Here is an 8,118-nt window from a genome sequence, read left to right as displayed (position 1 = left end):
AATCACCCAACTCAAGAGTCTAATTCTGCTTTCTCCCCATAACCTTTGATCCCATTTGCCCCAACTGCTGTAACTAACCGCCTTTTGAATAAATTCATTGTTTTGGCATCAACTACTTGCTGTGATAATGAATTCCAGAGGCTCATGCCTCTTTGGATGAAGGTGTATGCCCTCATCTCCGTCCTAAATGGTTCACTCCAAATCTTCAGATCGTGACTCTGGATTCTTGACAGGTCCACCATCGGAGCACTCCTCCCTGTAACTAATTTATCGAGTCCTGTTGAAATTTTATGCATCTCTATGAGATGCACCCCATGCCATCGATCAATAAGTGATTGCATCTTTGAATATGAAACTCACTAATATTAACGTCATCTCTTACCTTCGCTTTTTGTTTATTTGCACCCAATCTCACGACAGCTATTCCATAGTATAAGAAAGCAAAAGCAATTAACCCTAAGCTGCATAAACCAACTTCTGTAATTGAGGATAAATACCTGAAGTTTATTGTAATGGACGCCAGAACAGATCATTCAGAAATCCATAGCAATTAAGCAGAGTCAACAAGCCTACTTTGGGGGAAATGACATGCTATCATGTCTGTCAAATATTGAGGAATCCTTGAAGGAGGTAAGATGAAGAACAGTTAAAAGGAAACGAGACAGTGCGATATATTTGCATTTCTAGAAGACGTTTGCCAAATGCTGAATCAAATTAGAGTCTGACGTTGTGAAGTTTTATGTGAGAGGACTGGCTGACAAAGATCGCATGTTAAATCAAGCAGCGAAGGTATTATTATTTGCTGAAGGCATCTTCAAATAAAATGAAGCAATGCAAATGAAACAGTATCCCTTGAGAATCAAAAAGTTTCAGGAGAAACACGTCAAGAGCAGTTCTCAAAAAGATATTGATGGCTTTCAAAATTGACAACTCCTGCAGTCATATTCGTTTACCACCAGATGCAACACTTGTATCGTTTTAATGACAAGAGCAAGAAACGGGGCGAGGTGCTTTAGCACATTAATTCTGTCAACCTCCAGCCAAAATAACTCTCATTGCTCATCGAAACGAATACCTGACAGCACATGGGAATACACGGATTCACACAGACATGACGCACGAAGAAACAAAGCACAGGACATTACAACTGAAAACAAAAATGCTGGAGATTACTGAGAGAGCAAGTTCATGGTTCGTGTCTAGCTTCTCTTTTTCAGGGCCCTCTGAAGAATCGTCTCGACCAGAAACATGAGATTGCTCTCGCTCCATGCATGCTCCCTGATCCGTTGTGATCTTCAACATGCATTTCTTTCACTACAGATTTCATGATTTGCAGTAATTTGCCTCTAAAAAGAAATGTCAAAGTCATTTAGTGACATATCAAGAAAAAAAGAGTGTTGAAAGAGGTGGAGGGCTGATCAGAGACCATAAAAGGAGCTGTTCGCATGGGTAGACGGGAGACAGCTGAGTTGTAAAATCAATACTTGGCAGCTGGACATCGTGTCTCATTTCGATTCAACAGAAATTTCCCACGAAATTTTAAGGGAGGAGGAATTTGTTATCTGAATTGATCATAATTAATGAGGACGAAGACTGGACAGATATTAATTAGGCCAGATAAAGCTTATGAAAAGATTATGAATAAAAACAGGGTCGAAAGTTTGGGTTCACCGGCGGTCAAGGGGGCGATTCGCTTTTATTCTAACCTGGGCGCAGGGTGGTGTCAGAAAACTCAATACATTGAATCTTCATCCCTTTCAATAAATGGAGCCAGAACACCTCAGTGTCTTCGACGCATCTCGTTCGTATTTCTGAATAATTACTGCATTTAGCGGTGTGAGAGCACCATCTCATCAACAAGAGATCGAACTCTTCGTGTTTTTGTCTGGATCACTCGACTCTGCACGGCATGGTGACACGGTGGTTCGGTGGTAAGAACTGCTACCTTACAGCACCAGGGTCCTAGGTTCAATTCCAACCTCGGGTGTCTGTCTGTGTGGAGATTGCACATCCTGCGTGGAATTTGCACGTTCTGCGTGGGTTTGCTCTGGTTACCTCCCACAGTCCAAAGATGTGCACGTCAGTTGAATTGACATTGATAAATTGCCCATAGTGTTAGGTGTGTTCGTCAGAGGGAGATGGGTCTGGGTGGGTTACTCTTCGGAGGGTCGGTGTGGACTGCTTGGACCGAAGGGTCTGTTTCCACCCTGTAAGGAGTCTAATCTAATTTCTGCAGTAATATAGGATACATGGTAGAAAGATACACTGCACTGTGGGCGAGATGAAAACCATCGATGTTTGAAGCAGTCATTTTGTTTAACTTGTGCAAATTGACAGAGTGCAATCCTGGTAAATCAAGGGATTCCTCTTCACCACCCCACGCCACAACCTAACCCCTTCACCCTCCATGCTACATGTCTTCAGTATAGATGTCTGAATTCCCCACCGTTTCTGGATGTACAAGAAAATGATTGGAGTGCACGTAGAAATCAAGTAAGGTCAGTGTAGGTTTATAGCATTTCTCTCATGAACCAATGACTCAGAATGTATTTGCAACGCTGAATTCATTTCTGTAATAAAGATTGAAAGTCTCTCAAAATTGGGGCAATACGTGCAATCCCTGGACAAATCATTTATTATTTTTGACTTCAATCACTTAGGTCTAGTGATCGAAATTTGAGAAATATCAGAGAACAATGCATTCAGGTAAAAACGGAAGGAACTGCGGGTGCTGGAAGTCAGAAACAAAGCCATAATTTGGTGGAAAACCTCAGCACGACCGGCAGCATCTCTGGAGTGAAATTGGAGTTAGCATTTCGAGTCCAGTAATCCTTCTTCAGAACTTATAAATCCAATTGGTACTACAAGTGTGGCTTGCAGATGCAGTCTAACTGTGAAATAGAATCGCCCTGGTTCGTGTTCAGCGTTGCACGTTTCGACATCTTTCCATAGTTTTGTGGTTCTCCACCCAGCCTCGGTCTCAATTGATTGCGCTGCTCTATATTAGAGTGCCCTCCATTGCACACAAACTGATACTCTCAATGTGGATTTTTGGACAAGATCTGCTACACCTCTGCATCAGTGTGGGCTGCAGGACACACAGATACACGGCTCTGTTAGAGATAAGGATATTGCGGATTGACAGTTCAGCGATCTTGCCAGTTTTATTTGAAGAAAATCGATCGCTGACGCCAATGTTCCTGCGCACATTCATCCCAATAAACATGAAATATGGAGGCTGCATGGTGCGATGACTGTACCAGTATGCAAAAGGGTTCGAATCACTTGTCTTCAAGTTGTAGAATAGGACGATATCCATTCCCTCTTCAACCGTCATTACAGAAACGCTTGTTCCACTGTATCCTGCTGGCTCTATTCTAACATGTAAAACGAAATAAGAATGATAATTAACATCGGCCTCTTGTTGATCAACATAATCATCACCGTCACATCAACAAACAAAAACATTCAGTTTGTAAAAATCAGCCGTTTTCTGTGAAGGAGATACTTACTGAGAATAGATGCGATGGTGAGGAACTGTCGAACATAGAACAGTACAGTACAGAACAGGCCCTTCAGCCTATGATGTTGTGCTGACCACGAATCCTCATATATGCACCCTCAAAATTCTGTGACCATATGCATGTCCCGTTGTCTCTTAAATGTCCCCAATGACCCTGCCTGCACAACTGCTGCTGGCAACGCATTCCATTCTCTCACAACTCTCAGTGTAAAGAACCCGCCTGTGACATCCCCTCTTTTCTTTCCTCAAACCAGCTTAAATCTATGACCCCTCGTGTTAGTCATTTCTGCCCCAGGAAATAGTCTCTGGTTATCGACTCAATCAATGCCTCTCATTCTCTTGTAAACATCGATTAGGTCCCCTCTCCTTCTCCTTTTATCCAATGAAAAATGTCCGAGCCAGTCTACCTCTCTTCATAAGAAAAACCCTCCAGTCCAGGCAGGATCCTGCTAAACCTCCTCTGAACCCTCTCCAAAGCATCCACATCTTTCCTGCAAGAGGGCGACCAGAACTGGACGCAGTATTCCAAGTGCAGTCTAACCAAAGTTTTATAGAGCAGCAACAAGATCTCACGACTCTTAAACTCAATCCCCCTGTTAATGAAAGCCAAAACACCATATGATTTCTTAACAACCATGTCCACCTGGGTGGCCATTTTCACGTGCACCCCAAGGTCCCTCTGTTCCTCCACACTGCCAAGAATCCTATCCTTAATCCTGTACTCAGCTTTCAAATTCGACCTCCCAAAATGCATCACCTCGCATTTATCCAGGTTGAACTCCATCTGCCACCTCTCAGCCCATCTCTGCATCCTGTCAAAGTCCCGCTGCAGCCTACAACAGCCCTCTGTACTGTCAACGACAGCTCCAACCTTTGTGTCGTCTGCAAACGTGCTGACTCATCCTTCAATCCCCTCATCCAAGTCATTAATAAAAATTACAAAGAGAAGAGACCCAAGGACAGACGCCTGTGGAACACCACTTACCCAGACTTCCAGGCAGAATATTTTCCTTCTACTACAACTCGCTGTCTTCAATTGGCCAGCCAATTCTGTATCCAGACAGCTAAGCTCCCCTGTATTTTATTCCTCCTGACCTTCGGAATGAACCTACCATGGGGAACCTTATCAAATACCTTGCTGAAGTCCATATACACCACATCCACAGCTCGAGCCACATCAACGCTTCTAGTCACATCCTCAAAGAACTTGATAAGGTTTGTGAGGCATGACCTGGCCCTCACAAAGCCGTGTTGACTGCATTTAATCAAGCCATGCTCTTCCAGATGGTCATAAATCCTATCCCTCAGAATCCTATCTTACACCTTGCAGACGACTTACTGGTCTGTGATTGCCGGGGATTTCCCTATTTCCTTTCTTGAAGAGAGGAATTACATTTGCCTCTCTCCAGTCCTCAGGTCCGACTCCAGTGGAGAGCGAGGATGAAAAGATCTTTGCAAGTGGCGCAGCAATTGTATTTCTCGTTTCCCAAAGCAGCAGAGGACAAATCTGGTCCGGGCCTGGCGACTTGTCAATCTTAATGTTTGAAAAATGTTTTAGCACATCAGCTTCCTCTATCTCTATCCATTCCAGCATGCACACCTGCTGTTCAAAGGTTTCATTCACTACAAGGTTCGTTTCTTTCGTAAACACAGGAGCAAAAAACTCATTTAGGGCTTTTCCTACCTCCTCAGAGTCCACACACAAATTCCCTATGCTCTCCCTGATATTATTTTATTTTCTTATTCGTCACATAAGTGTAAAATGCCTTTGTGTTCTCCCTAATCCGTACTACCAAGCCTTTCTCGTGCCCCCTCCTGGCTCTCCTCAAACCATTTTGGAGCTCCTGCCTCGCCTGCCTGTAGTCCCCTAGACCTGAGTTTGACCCTAGCTTCCTCCACCTTACGAAAGCTACGTTTTTCCTTTTGACGAGAAGCTCCACCACTCTCATCATCCAAGGTTCCTTTATCTTACCACTTTTTTTCTGTCTCAGAGGGACATATTTATTCATTCCTTGCGACAACTGGTCCTTAAACAGTCTCCACATGTTTGTAGTAACAGTAGCATGTATGAGACATTTCCCCATAATTTTTGCCGACTCTGTAACTCGAACGGAGTAGAAATGCAGATCCTTGCCCAACTGCTTTGCTAATCCAATCAATAACATAGATGATGCAGTGGCAGCAATCTCTCCAAAAGGACAAATGAGATAGACTTAATAGGAGTAGACAATAGACAATAGGTGTAGGAGTAGGCCATTCTGCCCTTGGAGCCTGCACCACCATTCAATATGATCATGGCTGATTATCCTTAATCAGTATTCTGTTCCGACCCTATCTCCATAACCCTTGATTCCACTATCCTTGAGAGCTCTATCCAACTCTTTCTTAAATGAATCCAGAGACTGGGCCTCCACTGCCCTCTGGAGCAGTGCATTCCACACAGCCACCACTCTCTGGGTGAAGACGTTTCTCCTCATCTCTGTCCTAAAAGTTCTACCCCGTATTTTTAAGCTGTGTCCTCTGGTTCGGCACTCACCCATCAGCAGAAACATGTTTCCTGCCTCCAGAGTGTCCAATCCTTTAATAATCTTATATGTCTCAATCATATCCCCTCTCAGTGTTCTACATTCAAGGGTATACAAGCCCAGTCGCTCCAGTATTTCAGCGTAAGGCAATACCGCCATTCCAGGAATTGAAGTCGTGAACCTCCGCTGCACGAGTGGGTGGGGGCGGGAAGTAAGAGCCGGAAATGGAAGCTTTGGGCGGGGATACGATCGATTCTAAAATTGACAATATGTGCAGTAACTCTCAGTTGCAGTGGGAGCTGAGAGAGAAAAAAAAACAGTGACGGTTGTATCTCCGGCCTGTGATTGTTTTTAATACATGGAAATTTTTACATACCGTTGTTAAATACCCTGTATCTTTCGTAATAGCAGCAAGCATTTGAACTTTATCCGCAAGTAAGTTCAAACAGGATAAATAACAATTCCAAATATCATCGAGTTTACGACAGTCCTGGTTTGAGGAATGGTAAACGATGCAGCTTGGACACTGCATTAGATAATATAATCCCTGGTCGATCAGCTGTTCTTTATTCACCCATGGATGTTTTCAAGAATTGTGCATCCTCCTTATTCGTGGGTCTGGTGTCCGTGGTTTCACTTACCTGCAGTTTATCGCTTCCCAAATATATTACAGGGAAACTTCCCGAAACAGGGAACACGGAGCTGTCAGGACGGTCCATTTCCCCTTCAATTCAATGGGTTCAATACGATTCAAACTCTCAGGTTGGTGTGGTCGGTCTTGGAACATCTCTCCCGTGGATACGGGGGCCACTACCATATAAAACTTTTAAATTGGGGGAAAAATGTATCATTTGAATTTTAAAATGATAAATTTTCTTTGATGATTTTAATGCCCAAAACGTAAATCATGAAAAACACATGAAAAATAATTATATTTAATATGTACATTGGAATGGCGGGTAATGATGTCATAGTGATATTAAGGCATCAGTAATTTAGAGAGTCAGGCAAATATTCTGCAGACAGGACGACTCATGGAATGTAAATTTCGTAAAAAAATAATCTGCAATTAGCTGGTCCCTGTAAACATACACCTGAAACAGTGATCGATTGGTGCGCAAACAAAAAAAAAACAAAACTTTGATATTCTTTCAGGAAAGAATGATGTCTTCGTTACCTAGTCCGCCAGACATGAGGAAAGCCAATGTGATTGACGCTTGATTGTCTTCCAATATCTTTTGAACGGCACCCAGTTCAAGGGCAATTAACGAAAGGCAACAAATGCTGTTTTGTTTTCCCAGGGGCACATACATCTCATGACAGGATAAAAAGAAGTCACATATTGCAGGAATACATATTTTCATGATGACCACCTATCAAGTTAACATTTAAAATTAACCATTGATCGTAATGGTCTGGTACCCAGCATGCATCACGATTGTTCTGAAAGGACATTATGCTTTTCATCTTTCTTCAGCATTCTCTTTTCTTGCCTTAAAATCATTCTCTTTCACGCTCTTCACATTCCGCATCCTTCGATTTTTTTAACATGTACGAGTGATTTTAATATTGAGAGGTGTTCACTGAGAGTATTGTAATTTTATGGAGATACCTTATCTGGCAGGCTGTAAATAGAGGTGATCCACATGTTTAAAAAATGCTCAATGGGTGTTTTATTTTTCAAATCAATTATGTACATGTGTGGTTAGCTGCAGAGTATTCTATGCTCAATGAAGTTTGAAAGCCTTCAGTGAGCCCTAAATAAACAGTGTTAGTTGCCTCCCATAATCAGTACAATGATCAGAATGTTGAATGTGAAAAACGTTATATTGCTTCACAGGTATATAATCCAAGCCAGAACACAATCTAATGTGTTTGACATGCTTTTACAAACAGCCCTGCAAATATAGAGCAGCCGTGACCCAGATATCAGTGCCAGATATTGCATGATGTTTTCGCTCTCTTCCAGCACAGTAAGGCTCATTGCCCAGTAATACCCGGCGGTGTCATATAACTGCAGCTTCAAGGTTGTCAATCGCTACGAATTTTCTGTCTTCTGGTGGGCATCAG

This window comes from Chiloscyllium punctatum, chromosome 36, assembly GCF_047496795.1.
Source record: "Chiloscyllium punctatum isolate Juve2018m chromosome 36, sChiPun1.3, whole genome shotgun sequence".
Classification (NCBI taxonomy): Eukaryota; Metazoa; Chordata; class Chondrichthyes; order Orectolobiformes; family Hemiscylliidae; genus Chiloscyllium; species Chiloscyllium punctatum.
This window is presented reverse-complemented; position numbering follows the sequence as displayed.